The sequence below is a fragment of the Lynx rufus genome, unplaced genomic scaffold (assembly GCF_022079265.1).
Source record: "Lynx rufus isolate CCGP_SWC_20201006 ecotype Redwood Valley unplaced genomic scaffold, mLynRuf1.p SCAF_5, whole genome shotgun sequence".
NCBI lineage: Eukaryota > Metazoa > Chordata > Mammalia > Carnivora > Felidae > Lynx > Lynx rufus.
Window position 1 is genome coordinate 64,644,743 of NW_025814867.1, and position 17,493 is coordinate 64,662,235.

General features: G+C 39.3%; 1 long non-coding RNA gene across 2 annotated transcripts in view; it reads left to right on the forward strand.

Moving 5' to 3' along the window:
* Positions 1–1,476, forward strand: part of LOC124526402 (uncharacterized) — a 28,400-nt gene extending 26,924 nt beyond the window's left edge. The window contains exon 3 of one of the 2 annotated variants that reach the window (XR_006965663.1): positions 1,437–1,476. This is a non-coding gene — a long non-coding RNA (uncharacterized LOC124526402). The remainder of the gene's footprint in view (positions 1–1,436) is intronic. The other variant, XR_006965664.1, reaches the window with a different exon arrangement.
* Positions 1,477–17,493: the final 16,017 nt, after the last annotated feature.

A 17,493-nucleotide genomic window follows, 5' to 3' on the forward strand; every position in this document is an offset into this window, starting at 1 on the left:
TAATCTGGGTCTTAAAAGAAGTCTCAATAAATTTAAAAGCATTGAAAACATGCAGTGTATATTCTCAACTACAACAAAATTAGAGATCATTAAGAATAAGATTTTCGGAAACTTTCTAAACATTTGGGAATTGAAAAATACATTTCTAAGTAACTCAAAGAAGTAATTATAAGGAAATTTGCATATATTTTCAACTGAATGAGAATGAAAACACAGCATATCAAAATTCAGGGAAAGGAAGCTAAACCAGTGTGCAGAGGGAAATTTGTAGCTGTAAATGCCTAATTAAATGATCTAAGCTTCAGGACGCCTGGGTGGCTCAGTCTGTTGAGCATCAGACCCTTGATTTCAGTTCATGTTGTGCTCCCAGGGTCATGGGATCAAGCCCCATGTTGGACTCTGTGCTAAGCATGGAGCCTGCTTGGATTCGCTCTCTCTCCCTCCCTCTGACCCTCTACCCTGCTCATGCTCTCTCTCTCTCTCTCTCTCTCAAATAAAATTTAAAAAAAAATTATCAATATCTGGAATGAAAACAGGAATATCATCATCGATCTCCCAGACATTAGAATAAAAAGGGAGTGTCATGAACAGCCTCATGCCAACAAATTTGACAGCTTAGGCAAAATGGGAAAATTCTTAGAAAAACACAAACTACCAAAACTCATTAAAAAAAAACAAATGGAGGGACACCTGGGTAGCTCAGTTGGTTAAGTGTCGGACTCTTGATTTTGACTCAGGTCATGATCTCACAGTTCCTGAGATGGAACCCTGAGTGAATGGGACTCTTTCTCTCCCTTCTCTCTCTGCCCTACTTGTGCTCTCTCTTTCTCAAAAACAAATAAACTTTAAAAAAAATAGATAATCTGTGTCTATAAAAGAATTGTGTAGTTGGGGCGGCTGGGTGGCTCAGTCGGTTAAGCATCCGACTTCGGCTCAGGTCATGATCTCACAGTTTGTGAATTTGAGCCCTGCGTCGGGCTCTGTGCTGACAGCTTGGAGCCTGGAGCCTGTGTCTCCCTCTCTCTCTCTGCTCCTCCCCTGTTCATGCTCTGTCTCTCTCTCTCTCTCTCTCTCAAAAATAAATAAACATTAAAAAAAAATTGTGTAGTTAAAAATCTTCTCACAAAGAAACTCCAGTTTCAAATGGCTTCACTGGTAAATTCTACCAAATATTTTAAAAAGAAAATATGAATTCAATACAATTGTTTTTATGAAGCCAGCATTATGCTGAGGTTAAAACCAAATGCATTACAAGAAAAGACTACATGTCAACAGGCACAAAAATCTTTAACAAAGCTTTACTTTATCAAATCCAGCAACATGTAAAAAACGATAATACATCACGTCCAAGTAACGTTTCTCTCAGGAATGTAAAGTTTTATTATTATTATTATTATTATTTTAATTTTTTTAACGTTTATTTATTTTTGAGACAGAGAGAGACAGAGCATGAATGGCGGAGGGGCAGAGAGAGAGGGAGACACAGAATCGGAAGCAGGCTCCAGGCTCGAGCCATCAGCCCAGAGCCCGACGCGGGGCTCGAACTCCCGGACCGCGAGATCGTGACCTGGCTGAAGTCGGACGCTTAACCGACTGCGCCACCCAGGCGCCCCGAGTTTTATTATTTTTTAATTGAGATGTAATTTACATACCATAAAATTCATCGTTTGAGCGGCGTTCAGTGATTTCATATATTTGCAAAATTGTGTAACCAATCCAGAGTATTTTTATCACCCTAAAAGAAAAACACTATTTCCATTAGTAGTCACTCCCCGATCCTCTCTTCCTTCACCTTACAAACCACTCATCTGCTCTGTCTCTATTCGCCTAGTGGGGGGATGTCATGTCAATGGGATCATACAGTATGTGGCCTGTTGTGACTGGCTTCTTTCAATTAGCATCATGTTTTGGAGGCTCATCCAAAATGCTAGTTTGTAGCATGTCTCAGTTTTTAATGTCGTTTTACAGCTGAATATTATTCCATTAAATGGATATATCACATTTTGCTTATCTGCTCATCAGATGATGGCCATTTGGGTTATCTCCACTTTGAAAACTGTTATGACTAATACTGCTGTGAACATGCATGTACAAGTTTTCATGCACATATATGGTTTCTTTTTTTTTTTTTTTTTTGAGTACATAGCTAGAGTGGAATTGTTAGGTCATATGGTAACACTATGTGTAACTTTTTGAGGATCTGCCAAACTGTTTTCCAAAGTGGCTGTACTTCTCAACAATGTATGAGTGCTTCACTTTCTCTGTATCCTTACTGACACTTGTGATTGTCTGGCTTTTTTATCAAAAGTGGTAATAAGATTGGTTTAACCTTTGAAAGTCAATCATTTTGGTAGACCTAAGAAGAAAAACCGTATGATCATCTCAAGAGATGCAGGAAAAGCATTTGACAAGATTCAATACTCATTCTTTATAACTAAATAAAGAAGAACTCTTGGGGCACCTGGGTGGCTCAGTCGGCTAAATGTCCGACTTCCACTGGGGTCATGATCTCGCGGTCTGTGGGTTCGAGCCGGCGTCAGGCTCTGTGCTGATAGCTCAGAGCCTGGAGCCTGCTTGGGATTCTGTGTTTCCCTCTCTCCCTGCTCCTCCCCTGCTCGTGCTTTGTCTCTGTCTCTCAAAAATAAAACAAGAACATTAAATAAATAAATAAATAAATAAGAACTCTCAGCAAACTACAAACAGAGACATCCACAAATTGCTAAAGAGCATCTCGATAGCTGACATCCTCCTAGGGGACATCACATTGAATTCTGAAACACTGGATGCTTTTCCCTTAATTCGATAAGAAGCAAGGATGTCTACTCCTTTTACTTCTATTCACCCTTGTCCTAAGAGTCCTAAAGTAAGAAAAATAAATAAAAGGCACAGAGATTGCAAAGAAAGAAGTAAAACTGGTTTTGCATTGAATGTGCAGGTAAATTTGAGAAAAACTGACATCTTAACGTTGATAAAAACTATTGAACATCGTATATCTCTCCAATTCCGGAGACCTTCTTTAAATTTTCTGAGTAGTCTTTTATAGTTTTCAGTGTAGAAGTCTGGTACATTTTTTTGTTACAGTTCTCCTGAAGTATGTTTTTGACGCCGTTGTAAACGGTATTTAAAATTTTCACTTTTAAATTGTTTGTTGCTAGTATAACAATTTTTGTATACTGACGTTTCCTATAATTTTGTTAAACTCACTCATTAGATCAAATTGTGTTTTTGGAGATTTCTTAAACTTTCCTATGTATATGATCATATTCTCTGTGAGTAAGTGCAATTTTACTTCTTTCTTTGCAATCTCTATGCCTTTTATTTATTTTTCTTACTTTAGGACTCTTAGGACAAGGGTGAATAGAAGTAAAAGGAGTAGACATCCTTGCTTTTTATCCAATTAAGGGAAAAGAATCCAGTGTTCCAGCATTCAGTGTGATGTCCCCTAGGAGGATGTCAGCTATCGAGATGCTCTTTAGCAAGTTGTGGAAGTTTCTGTTTGTTGTTTGCTGAGAGTTCTTATTTATTTATTTTATATTATTTTTTAATGTTTTTATTTTCTTTTTGAGAGAGAGACAGAGGCAGATAGAGAGGGAAACACAGAATCCCAAGCAGGCTCCAGGCTCTGAGCTGTCAGCACAGAGCCCAACGCAGGGCTCGGACTCACAAACCGTGAGATCGCTGAAATTGAAAAGATCGTGACATTGAAAAGCTGATTATAAATTCTATGTGGAAGTGCAAAAAACCTAAAATAGGAAAAACAATTTTGGAAAAGAATCCCAACCAAAAAAAAAAAAAAAGAACAAAGTTGGAGGAGACTCACTATTTCAAGATTTACTATAAAGCTACATTAACAAAGATCATGGTGCCTGCATAAAAAATAGACAAAGAGAAAAATGGAACAGAATAGAGAGTCCAAAGGTAAACTCATGCATAAAAGATTATTTGATTTTTGACCATGATGTACCACAATAATTCAATATACAAGTAATTATATTTTCAACAAACGATGAGGGGACAATTGTAGTTCCAGATGCAAAAGTTTGACTCTTGACCTTTATACCATATTCAGTCAAAATGTAGTCCACATTGGTCTAGACAGAACTGTAACAAATATGTACATGAAAAAAATGCTCAACATCCAAAATCGTTGCTCATTAGGGGAATGCAAATTAAAACCACGATAATACGCCACTACAGGCCTCTAAGAAGGGCTCCAATTTAAAGACTTACAATGCTAAATGTTGGCAAGGGTGTGAAGCAACTGGAAATCTCATATGTTGCTGGCAGGAATGTAGACTAGCACACCCATTTTGGCAAAGAGCTTGACAATTTCTTAAAAAGTTAAATATGCACCGGCCATGTAACCTAACAATCTCACTCCTAAGTATTTACCCATGAGAAATGAAAACAGATATCCACAAAAACATTTGTACGTGAATGGTCATAGAAGCTTCAAGACAACAAAAATTTGGAAGCCAGCCAAATGCCCAGCAACAAATGAATGCATAAGCAAATTTGGTATGCTGCGATTCAGTGGACCACTCCTGAGCAATAACTAGATGTGAGCAACTGATGCCTGCTGTAACAGTGATGAATCTCAAGAACCATGCCCAGGGAAAGAAAACATACATAGAATGTAGGGTTACATTTATATGAAATTCTAGATTTAGCAACCAAAATCAGATCAGCGGCAGGCTAGGGCTGGGTGAAGGAATGGGTGACTGACACAGAGGTGGAGGGAACCTTCTGGGGTAATAGGAATGTCCTGTATCTCGATTAGAGTAGTTACATGGGTGTCTCCATTTGTTAAAATCCAGGAAAATGAACATTTAAAATAGATGCATTGTTGTCGTATGTAGGCAATACCTCAAGAAAGTTGACTTTTAGAAAAATGGTATGGAACGCAATCGTTTTGGAGAATGCTTGCAGTAGTTCCCCTCACCCGCTTGGCTATCTTGCTTTTTCTCCCCCACATCTCCTCCCCCACGCCCACCCCCAGTTTCTGCTCTTAAGCCACAGCCTTCTTTCATGTGCCGGCTCTCCAGGCTCTCCAAATATTTGGAGAGGTCACTATCCGCTATCCGTGCTTTCCTTCACCAGCCTCCCCCACCAAAATCTTCTCTCCTGCAAGTTAAACATTTCCAGTTCTTCAGCCATTCACATCAAGAGTAGTTTCTATTCTTGATAAAAGCAGAGCTGAAAAAAAGCTGTGTGGCTTGTGCGGGAGGTCAAGATCTGGCAGGGAGGTGAATTCCCCAAACATAGGGAGAGTATTCAAAGAGCAAGGAAAACAAAACAAACAAAAAATGCGCATATTTACAGTTGAAAGGTGCACCGAGAGACCCAAATCATGGCAGGCCCCGTAAGCTTAAGGTCAAGATTTTGTTTCCTTCTAAGTAGGTTTTCGAGGGAAAGAGGTGTGATGTACCCCAGGATGGTCTCCCTGCATTGGGCCCAAGAATTCTTTCAGTTAGTTACTTTCCTCTGCTGCACACATCAGGGTACCAGTATCTAAGCAGAAGGTCATCCTTGCTGGGATTTCTCCTTTCAAATTTCCTGCGCTCTATGAAGATCAGTATCTTTAAAACGGTGTTTACATTTTGCTTTATCTCCCATGTTCTCTTCTTCAGCAGATATCCTGGCTCAATTCTGTCCAGGTTGTTGAACTGCTTTCTGTGTTCTCTCTTGTAAAGTAAGGATAGCAATTGTAATAGTTTCAAAGTGTTGCGAAGATGATCACAAGTATTAAGATACGTGAAATGCTTTAAATATTTCCCCGGCACATGTAGCAAGCACTCTTGAAGTATTTTCTGTTATTATTTACCCAAGGATAAAGAGGAAAATCATACTAGCTTCTAGACAGAATGAATAAGTTACATGTGAAGAGGGTGGGGGTGGGGGTGGAGGGGTGGGAATAGGCTGCTAGTGAAATTCTTCTTTCCAACATTGGAAGGTAAAAGGGAGCTGAATACATTTTCAAATCTTACATTTAAAAATCTTACAGCTATGGAGCTCCTGGCCGGCTTGATCGGTAGAGCATGTGACTCTTGATCTCAGGTCGTGAGTTCAAGCCTCATGTTGGGCATGGAGCTTATTTGGCATAAAAAAAATTTTTTTTTTAATTTTTAAAGAACTTATGACCAGTTTGCTATATATTTCACTTGTCAGAATGGAAGAAAGGTATTCTTACAGACAGGTAAAATGCGTTCCCTGCCTCATAGTAAGTGCTCTGTACAGGTTTTCTGTTGTTATTGTTAACATAGGACCCTGGTCTGAGACTTCTAATCTACCTGCCTGCCTTATAACTATCTTAAACTCACATTCAGCATACACCGCTCACTGTCCCTCCTTCACCTGACCCATCCTCCTCCCTGTTCTTTCCACACTTGCATTTCAATTATTCCAGCCTCAGGAAGCCAGGAAGCCACATGACATCTAAATTTATGGAGTCATTCTCCCAATTTGTGTTAGCGATCAACAGACTTTGATTAGGGGAGCAGATAAAAAAGAATATTTTTGGCTTACCAAAACTCTTAAGAAATGTGAGAATCCTGGAAAACACCAGAAAAGATTCGGCCTGTCTCATGAGGAAATCTCCCTTGCTTTTAATTTTTAAACTCCTAACTGTATCAAAAAGCATTTCATACAACTAGAAAGTTCATTACCTTGCCATTTGTATTATTTTTCTAGTTACCCTATTCATTGATTCAATTGGCATTATTTCTTTAAATTTTTTTAATGTTCATTTATTCTTGAGAAAGAGAGAGAGAGAGCATGAGCGGGGGACGGGCAGAGTGGGAGAGGGACACAGAATCTGAAGCAGGCTCCAGGCTCTGAACTGTCAGTACAAAGCCCAACACAGGGCTTGAACTCACTAACCATGAGATCATGACCTGAGCCGAAGTTGGACGCTTAACCAACTGAGCCACCCAGGCGCCCTGGGATTATTTCTTTAAAAAACAAATTATTTGGGGGCATCTGGGTGGCTCAGTCAGTTAAGTGTCTGACCCTTGATCTCAGCTCAGGTCTTGATCTCAGGGTTGTGCCCTACATTGGGCATGGAGCCTACTTAAAAAAAAAAAAAAAAAATTATTTCATTATTTCTAAATTCGAGATTGTTTTTGAAAACTGCAGTTTGAAAAATTTAGACTCTTTTTTTGAAAAGGAGGAAAGGTTTAAACAAAAACTCTAAAGTATATTTGCCGATAATTTTATTTTTGAATTTTTTTTATAGCGATATAAGGGAAAAAGTAATTCTTACGTTTGATTCATTTATGCTTGGATCATCAATTTTTTTTTTTTTTAAGCTAGTTTATGTTCCACTAACTTTTGAATTCTTTCAAACTTTTTAATGTGTTTTTTATGCCTCATGAAAGACTTTTTGCTCTCTTTGGGGTTTTATCAGTCAGGTATGTGCCTTGTATTTAACCCATACTTCTCAAACAGCGATTGCTTGAACAGGTTTACTCTTACCTCAGGGTCCTTATCCTGGCGTTTTTCTTTACCTGGAAAATTCCTTCCTAGATACCTTTATGGCTAACGTCTTTATTTCCTTTGTTTACAAGAATCTTTTCAATGAGGCCTGCCTTGACCACCCGTTTTCAAATTACAAACGTAAAGTGTAGTCCCTGACAGCACATGCAAGTAATTGTGTAAATTAGCACAAAAACAGCATATCCAAGTAAAACTCAGAATCAAATAGTGTTAGAGAGACTTAGCAGTTCTTCCTGTCCAAATTTCTCACTTGACAGATGGAGCCTAGAGAGGTTACCTGGCTTCCCTCAGATCAGACAACCAGTTCCATTCAGAAATCGTTGTATCTAGTAGGTATCTCGCACTTAACGTGCCCCAGACTGAACTCCTGTTGTTCCCCCAATCCTGTTTCTCCCACAGCCTTCCCTGCCTTGGTTGATGGCATCATCCTGCCAATTGCTCACACCAAAAACCTTGGCCTCCTCCTTATCTCCCTTTCTTTTACACCCCCGTATCTAATCTGTCAACACATCTTGTTTGCTCCATCTTTGAAACAGATGCAAAATCCTCCCACTGTTACATCCGCCACACTGGTGCAAGCGGCCATGGTGTCGCCCCGAGATTACTGCCCTAGTTTTCCTGACTGGTCTCCCTGCTTCTGCTCTTGCTCCCAATCACCTACTCTCAATCAGTAGACAGAGTGACCCCTTTACACCTCAGCCAGTGCTTGCCATTCTTTTTTGCTGTTTTAAAGTACGCTCTACACCCCACGTGGGGCTTGAACTCATAGCCCTGAGATTGAGAGTTGCATGCTCCACTGAGTCAACCAGGTGCCCAGTTCTTGCTATTCTTGCGCTCCATTCCGAACCTTGTGTTAACTCCCTATTTTACTCAGGCAGTGCTTACAGAACCCTCCGCCATTTGGCCTCCATTTGCCTCAACTTTAACTTGTACTACTCTACCTCTTGCTTGCTAGACTCTAAATATAGTGATCCCTCTGCTATTTCTTTTCTTTTCTTTTCTTTTCTTTTCTTTTCTTTTCTTTTCTTTTTTCTTCTCTTTTTTCTTTTCTTTCTTTCTTTCTTTACTTCTTTCTTTCTTTCTTTCTTTCTTTCTTTCAGAGAGAGTGAGAGCACGAATGTGAGTGGGGGAGGGACAGAGAGAGAGGGAGAGAGAATCCCAAGCAGGCTCTGCATTGTCATTGCAGAGCCCAACATGGGACTGAAACTCACGAACTATGAGATCATGACCCGAGCTAAAGTCAGATGCTTAACTGACTGGGTCACCCAGGTGCCTCCTCCCTGGTATTTCTTGAATAAGCCGGGCATATCCCCACCTCTGGTCTTTCCCTGGCTCTCTCCTTACCTAGAACACTCTTCCTCTAGATATCCCCACAGTTAAATCCATCTCCTTCGTTCAAAAGGCATCTTCTCAATGACTCTAAATCTTCTTACTGAAAATTCCAAACTTCCCATTTATACCCCAGGGGCACCTGGGTTCACTTATCATGTTCTACTTTTCTTTTTCTTTCAGAACATACCACCTACTTATATAGTATATCATTTATTGATTCCTTATGTTTATCATTTATTGTCTGTCTCTTCCCTGTTATAATGTAAGCTCCACAAGAACAAGGATGTTTGTTTTATCATTGTATCCTCAGTACCTAGAACAGTGCCTGGCACAAAATAGGCATTCAATAAATATTTGTTGCAAGAAAGAAAGGAAAAAAAAGAGAAAGAGAGTGAAGACAGATCTCCTCTTTCCTAGACACAGAGCCATTAGAGTACCTTATGTTGCCAACACAAAGTAGACATGACTAACTTCACTGCAAAAACCTTAACAAGTTGAAAACAAGGCAAACCTTAGATTACCAGGAATGAGGTAGTTTTGTTCTTCATATCTCCTTTTCTGTGCCCTCTTGATCAGGCAAAGCTACAGCTCTTCTCTTTTATTCTACTCAGAATTTTTCTGAATCAGCTGTTAATTTACCTGAAATCAGATGAATGTTCTCACTTCAGTTTTGGTTTCCAGGGTGCTATACTTCCTTAGGTTGCTTACATTTTAAGAGAAAGTAGCAGAAATAGGGCAATACCTAGGCTGACGCAGTGAGTTTTTATTGGTAAAATTTTAGGCAGTATCGTATATAGATGGTGGGAGAAGTCTCAGTTGCCCAACATAAGTATGTGTTTACTCTGGGTGAAATTAGCCCACTAATATGGCTTTGCCAAAATACTTTAAAAATAAATATAAACTAATGTGAAGAAAAATTACAAATACAAATTCAATTACAAATACAAAAAGAACAAATACAAAATGGAAGTGACTTATGAACCCAGATATGGCAGGGTCAGTAGTGAGGATTAGAAAAATGTACTCAGTAAAAGGTTTGTGAAATTTAATAAAATGTGGTTTATTTGTTTATTTATTTATTTAAAGATTATTTACTTATTTCTTTTTAAGTAATCTCCACACCCAAAGTAGGGCTTGAACTCATGACCCAGAGGTCAAGGGTTGCACACTCCTCCAACTGAGCCAGCGAGGCTTCCCATGAAATGTGGTTTAGAATAAACTTATAATATGATGAAAGGTAAAATTATATAACAGAAATGTAGAGGTGAATATCGAGTGGACAGAGAAGGACTTGAGCTGAAGTATGGATGTAGAAGGGATAAAAGTTAAGACTTCTCTGATAAACAACCAAGAATTGAATCGATTTTTCAGATATTTTAAGCAAAACAACCTCTCTTGCATTTTCAGCCAATCTATACATTACAAAGCATCAAGGGAGATAAGGTCAAGTTAGAGACACAGACAAATGCATTAGAAACTACATTTGGCTTTCAATATGACGTCGGGAAAGACATGATTGATTGACTGAAGTATTGAAGTATGAGAATGAAACAGCTTTGAAAGGGGTTAAGAAATTAGATGGTTTAATTCTAAAAATATGCATAATACCCCATTTGGGTAATCAACTGATCACACACAATATATTTTTGCAACACAAAAAATTTCTGAAAGCTTACCCAAAAGAATTATTATGGTTACTTCTCAGGGGAAGATATGGAAGTGTGCACGGGGCATAAATAAGGAAAACTTTACAAACATTCTGCATACTTGTATACTGTTCGAATGAATTACTTTAAGGGTATATTATTAGATAGAGAAAAGCTTAATAATTTTAAAGGACAATATTTAATAAAAGCTTATGGAGCGATAAAGGAAGTCTTGACAGTACTTCAAATTATACTTAAAAATCACAAATAGTGGGGTGCCTGGGTGGCTCAGTTGGTTAAGTGTCTGACTTCGGCTCAGGTCATGATCTCACGGTCTGTGAGTTCGAGCCCCGTGTCGGGCTCTGTGCGGACAGCTCAGAGCCTGGAGCCTGTTTCAGATTCTGTGTCCCCCTCTCTCTCTGACCCTCCCCCATTCATGCTCTGTCTCTCTCTGTCTCAAAAATAAATAAACTTTAAAAAAAAAATTTTTTTTTTAAATCACAAATAGCAGGGCACCCGGCTGGCTCAATCAGAAGAGAATATGACTCTTCATCTCAGGGTCATGAGTTTGAGCCCCACATTGTGTAGAGGTGACTGAAACAAATAAAAACAATAATCTTAACAAAATCGTGAATAGTATTTCCCTTAGTAGTTATATAAATTTCAGTATCAAATTTGGATTTTATCTTTTAATCAAGTACAATATACACAATGTCAAATGGACAAGTGCTAGCAATTCTCTGAATGGTACACAAATTCAACCCATTTTCATTTCTTCAATGACTTTAAATCACGATGCTAAAAAGGCATCAGTCCTTTTGTTCATGAATTTTAATGAGTAAGCAAAATTAAACAAAGAACACTACGTAAGAGTTCCTCTTATTAATAACAGCATACAAATACTACAATTCCATTCATCGGTATTTACGGAGCGTCTATAATAGGCTCTGTGCTAGGCCCTGTGGGATGCAGAGCCACCCTCCGCCCTGGAAGAGCTCACAGTGCGGTGACGGAGATCACTGAGAGCACATGATTAATTACAATAGAGTATGATGTGTGCAAAAGAATGTGCACAAGATACAAACATAGCACAGAATAAGAAAGGATTATAAACTCAGCAGGTTAAGGAGGTCTCATAGAGGAGGGATGTGAAGGACAAATAGATTACTAGTTAAACAAAACGAGGAAAGGGAGGGCGTTGGAGGCATGAAACATCTTGGTGTTCTCAGAGTACGACGTGCAGTTTGTTACTGTTGGAGCTTAGGGTGGGAGGAGTGGAGCAGCAGGAAGGAGATGAGACGGAAAAGGTGGTCAAGCTGGAATGCGATGAGTCTTGTGTGCCAGGCCAGGAAAATTGGTCCATGAGGGCAGGAGTGTGTCTGTCTCGTTCACTGCTGACATCCCGAGCACAGTGCCTGATGCACAAGTAGATCCTCGATACATGTGTATTGAACCATTAAATGAGACCGAGTTGGGGAGAAAACCAAAGAACACGTAGCTTTAGACACCAAGGTCAAGGCCAGGGAGCTTTGAGAAGGGGGATACCGGTGGACGCAGTAAAGGCAGGGGTTTTATACTCCACAACACAGGCATCTTTGTGAGTATAAAAGGCACTATTTTGTTAAATGCAAACACATAAAACATTCCACAACTTTCATAACCTGTTTTTCTGTCCCTCAATTTTTACTATACCCAGGTCCTCAGCAGATGAAAGTATGCTCGCAGTTGGCTAGTTTCCACCATCAGATGGCACAAGTCTGAAGACAAGCCTGAGCTGGGGGCTGGAATTGGCAGGGTGGTGGGGAATGGGGGGTGGAACCACTGCATTGAAAAGGTGCCCCCTCCCCATTCTGACTCCTGTTTTGCCATTTGGTTCATGATATCGGCACGGCTGTAAACATAATGGGTGCCCTGGTTCTTCTTTCACACTGCTTCTACCTCTACTGTCATGGAAGGTTGCCACTGGGGGACAATGCTTTTTAGAAGGGATCCTATGCTCTTGCCCCCTCCTTGCCCAAGGCTCTGGTGCCTGTACGTCTCTCAGCCTGGGGGAGGCTTTGATTAGGGGTCAGAAACCATTTCCATGGAGTGCTGAGAGGAGAATATGATTGCAGTAAATCGAGGATGAGGAATGATTGTGATCCCAGAATTGTGGCTCTGAAGCACGATTTTGGTCTTAGAACAAAATATACTCTCTTTAGAAAGACAAAAAAAATCAGGAAAAAAAATTTAGCTTGGCTCTGTACAATATTCCAGTATTATAACAATTAGAAAAAATATACTGCATGCCCCTTTTTACGTTCTATCTATCATGCTCACGTCACCCTTTTCCTTTGCTTATTACTGGAATGCTCTTCCTGTCCTCCCTGCTTATGAAACGTCTCTTGCTACCAAACGTTCCTTCCTCCACTTCTGGGAATATTTCACCAAATATCTTTGGAGAAGACTCCTCCCCTATTGTTTGTCACTGGTTTTAGTGGGATAGACTCTATTCAGAGCTCTAGAGTAGGCCCAGATTGGTTTAAAGCAATCATTATATCCCTTTGTCCAAATCACCATAATTAATTTAAGGGTTGACACCCCCTCCCCCCCACCCATCATCTAATTAGAGCCGACAAAGTGCTAGTATTCATTTACTAGGGATTCTGGGAAGGAGGTACTTCCTTGCTTTCTCTCAGCTCTACTGGAAAAGACTATCTTCTGGAGGGATGTGATATGAAGTTATGAGGTCTAGAGCTGAGGCACATGTTTTTGCTGCCAGGAGGGAAACCAGGTAAAGAACAAACTCAACATCATCTCTCACTCCCTTTACCACAGATTTGGTACATTAGTACTAAATCATAGCATTAGATAATGGGCATAATTATTTACCAATATTATAATAAGATAATACCAAATATTGTCATTAGAGCTCATGGCTAGATTTAAAGATTTCAAAGATTTAAATTCTAGAAATGCCAGTGTCTAGGTGTATGACGTAAGGAACATTTCTTTTTTTTTTTTTTTTAAGTTTTGCAAATTTTTTTTAACGTTTATTTATTTTTGAGACAGAGAGAGACAGAGCATGAACAGGGGAGGGTCAGAGAGAGAGGGAGACACAGAATCTGAAACAGGCTCCAGGCTCTGAGCGGTCAGCACAGAACCCAACGCGGGGCTCGAACTCACGGACTGCGAGATCATGACCTGAGCCGAAGTCGGACGTTTAACCACCCAGGCGCCCCATGGAACATTTCTTAAATTTCCCATGCCTCTGATTCTTCATCTACGAAAGGGGAATAATAAAATGTAATATAATATTAGTGGTAGAAAATTTTCACTTCCAGAAAAGCAGTGGACAAAGCTAATGCTGCAAATCCACCACAAACAGTAAGAAATACAGGATAATATACAATAACAGCAGTAAAGCCTAATGCATATTTGAGTTTAGAAGAAAAAGAAGTTCTTGTGTGTCATGACTGAAGAGTGAAGAGTTTGTAAGTTGATGTCTTATTAGCTCTGGAGAAGAATATTACCTGTGAGTAATAGCTAGGTATATTGGTCAAGGTTCTGCAGGGAAACAGACCCAATAGGATATATACAGATATCCATATAAGAAGAGATTTATTAGAGGCACCTGCGTGGCTCAGATGGTTAAGCATCTGACTTCGGTTCAGGTCATGATCTCATGGTTCATGAGTTTGAGCCCCACATCAGGCTCTCTGCTGTCTGCAGCAGAGCCCATTTCTTTGGATCCTCTGTCCCCCTCTCTCTCTCTGTCCCTCCCCAATTCCGACTCTCTCTCAAAAATAAATAAAACATTAAAAAAAGAGAGATTTATTATATGTATTGGCTCACGTAATTACGGAGACTAAGAAGTACCACAGTCTGCCATCTGCAAACTGGTGAACGAGACAAGTGGGTGGTGTAATTCAGTCTGAGTCTAAAGGCCTGAGAACCAGTAGCACTGATGTCTGAGGGCAGAAAAAGATAGATATCCCAGCTCAAGGGCAGGGAGTCAATTTGCCCTCCCTCCATCTTTTTCTTGTATCCAGGCCCTTAATGTATTGAATGCTGCCCACCTGCATTGCTGAGGGCAATCTTTACTCGTCTACCAATCCAAATCCTAATCTCTTCTGGAAAACACCCTCCCACACAACCAGAAATAATGTTTTACTAGCTATCCAGGCATCCCTTAGCCCAGTCAAGTTGACATAAAAAATTAAACATCCTACTGATGTTTTGATTTTAATACCCACATAGGGAAAGAAAATGAACCCTTAGGTCTATGGGAAGTAGAGAGTTAAAACAGATTTCTAAATAAATCTGGGATGTTTTCTGATAAAAAAGATATGCTCCTTAGCATAGTGAGATAACAAGAAAACTGTCTCTACCTGGGCCACAGTTAAAAAAAAAAAAAAAGGAAAGAAAATCTATTCTCAGAAATTAGGATTCTCAGCCTATATCTCCTGGGGACTTAGACTTGGAGTTTATGTGATCTTCATAGTATAGGAATGGCTTAAATTGACAAATTAACACAAAAATGGTGCTAAGTTATTGATTCCTCTGGGTGCCTGACGTGGGGGTATAGTCCCACATCCTAGTTATCACAGTGAAAGATCTAGTAATGACAAGCTCACAAACCAATATACAGCACCCAAGGAAATACTCTAGCATGAGTAAGAATAACACACAGAAAGACTAGCAACCCCAAAAAATGGATGTAATTGAACAATCTGAAAAGGACTGCAAAGTAAACATATTTGAGTATTACATACATAAAGAAAGAATTTTATATCACCAGAAAGGAAAGCAAATACAAGATTGTGACGTAAAGTACTACAGTTGCTTTGGCAAACAACCTAGCAATTTCTCAGAGGGTTAAGCATAGAATAACCACATGACCTTGCAATTCCTCTCTTAGTTATACATTCAAGAGATAGGAAACCACATGTCCATACAAAAACCCGTACACAAATGTTCATGGCACCATTTTCCTAATAACAAAAATGCGGAAAGAATCCAGATGTCCATCAACGGATGAAGTGATATATTAGATGTGGTATATCAAAACAATGGAATATTACTTGGTAATGAAAAGAAGTGACTTACTGATACATGTGGCTATTACATCAATGGGTCTTGAAAGTAGGCTAAGAAGTTAATGACATAGCTATATGTTGTCTGATTCCATTTATATAAAAAGTTCAGCATAGGCAAATATAGAGACAAAAAGCAGATTAGTGGTTGTCTCAGGCTCACAGGGCTGGGAGGATTTGAGGAATAATGGGTAAAGGGGTAAGTTTCCTCTGGGAATAATGAGAATGCTCTAAAATTAATTATGTTGATGGATACACAATTCTGTAAGTAGTTTAAAAGCCATTAAACTGGACACTTTATTTTATATTCTTTTATTTTTAATTTTTAAATGTCTATTTATATGAGAGAGAAAGAGGTAGAGCATGAGCAGGAGAGGGTCAGAGAGAGGGAGAGACACAGAATCCGAAGCAGGCTTCAGGTTCTGAGCTGTCAGCACAGAGCACGACACGGGGCTCAAACTCATGGACCGTGAGATCACGACCTGAGCCGAACTCAGATGCTCAACTGACTGAGCCACCCAGGTGCCCCTGAATTGGACACTTTAAATTGGTGAATTCTATAATATGTGATTTATATCTCAATAAAGCTGCTTAAAAAATGATACTATCTCAATAAAACCTTAGAAAAATAAGATACTCCAAGAAAGGAATAGGAAGATTTGAAAACTAACCAAATAAAACTTTAAGAGGTGAAAAATATAATCATAAAATTGAAAACTCAGTAAGCAAGTTAAAGAGAAAAGTAGGCACGAATGAAGGGAGAATTGGTGCACTAGAAGATAGATAAGGATATTAATAGGAAACAACAAAAAAAGACAAAGAAAGAAATATATGAGAGATTAAGATCCTACATTTATCTAATAAAAGTTCCAGAGAAAGTAGAGATAATGGAGGAGAGACAATATTTGAAGTGATAATGACTGAGAATTTTCCAAAATTGATGAAGGACTCAGATCATCAGATTGGATAAGTGCACTAAGTCCTATGTAGGATAAATAAAAATAAATTTCTGCCTGAGATTTTTTAAAAAATGTTTATTTATTTATTGAGAGAGAGAGAGAGAGAGAGAGCACAAGCAGGGGAGGGGCAGAGAGAGAGGAAAAGAGATAATCCCAAGCAGTGTGGAGCCTGATGTGGGGCTCAATCCACAAAACTTCAGATCATGACTTGAGCTGAAACAGAGTCAGATGCTTAACAAATTGAGACACCCGGGTGCCCCAGGGAGGGATGTTTAAACTTATTCCATCTTCTTTGGAATAATTATCATAAAGCTGGACAGAAAATGTTACTAGTTAATCAATGGAAAGTAAGTGAAAGAATATTGATTATCCTAATAAGCATAAACAATGTATTTGTTGCTCTATCACATGTAAACTATGGAATTTAAAAAAATGATTACAGGGGTGCCTGGATGGCTCAGTCACTTAAGCGTCTGACTCTTAATTTTGTCTCAGGTCATGATCTCACAGTTGTAAGATCGAGCCCCTTGTTGGGCTCAGGGCAGACAATGGAGCTTGCTTATGATTCTCTCTCTCTCTCTCACTCTCTCTCTCTCTCTCTCTCTCTCCCCCTCTCTCTCTGCCCTTCCCCTGCTCATGCCCATGCATGCTCACTTTCTCTCTTTCAAAATAAATAAATAAACTTGAAAAAAAAAAGATTACAGGGGTGCCTGGGTGACTCAGTCAGCTAAGTGTCCAACTCTTCGTCTTAGCTCAGGTCATGATCTCAAGGTTTGTGGGATCGAGCTCTGAGTCAGGCTCTGCACTGACAGCATGGAGTCTGCTTGAGATTCTCTCTCTCTCCCTCTCTCTCTCTGCCTTTTCCCTGCTTGTGTTCTCTTTCTTTCTCAAAATAAATAAGTGGACTTAAAAAAAAATTACAGTTAGTTTCATTTGTATTAGTGTTATTTTGGTTCAGGAATTTTATTTTTAAAATTTATTTTATTT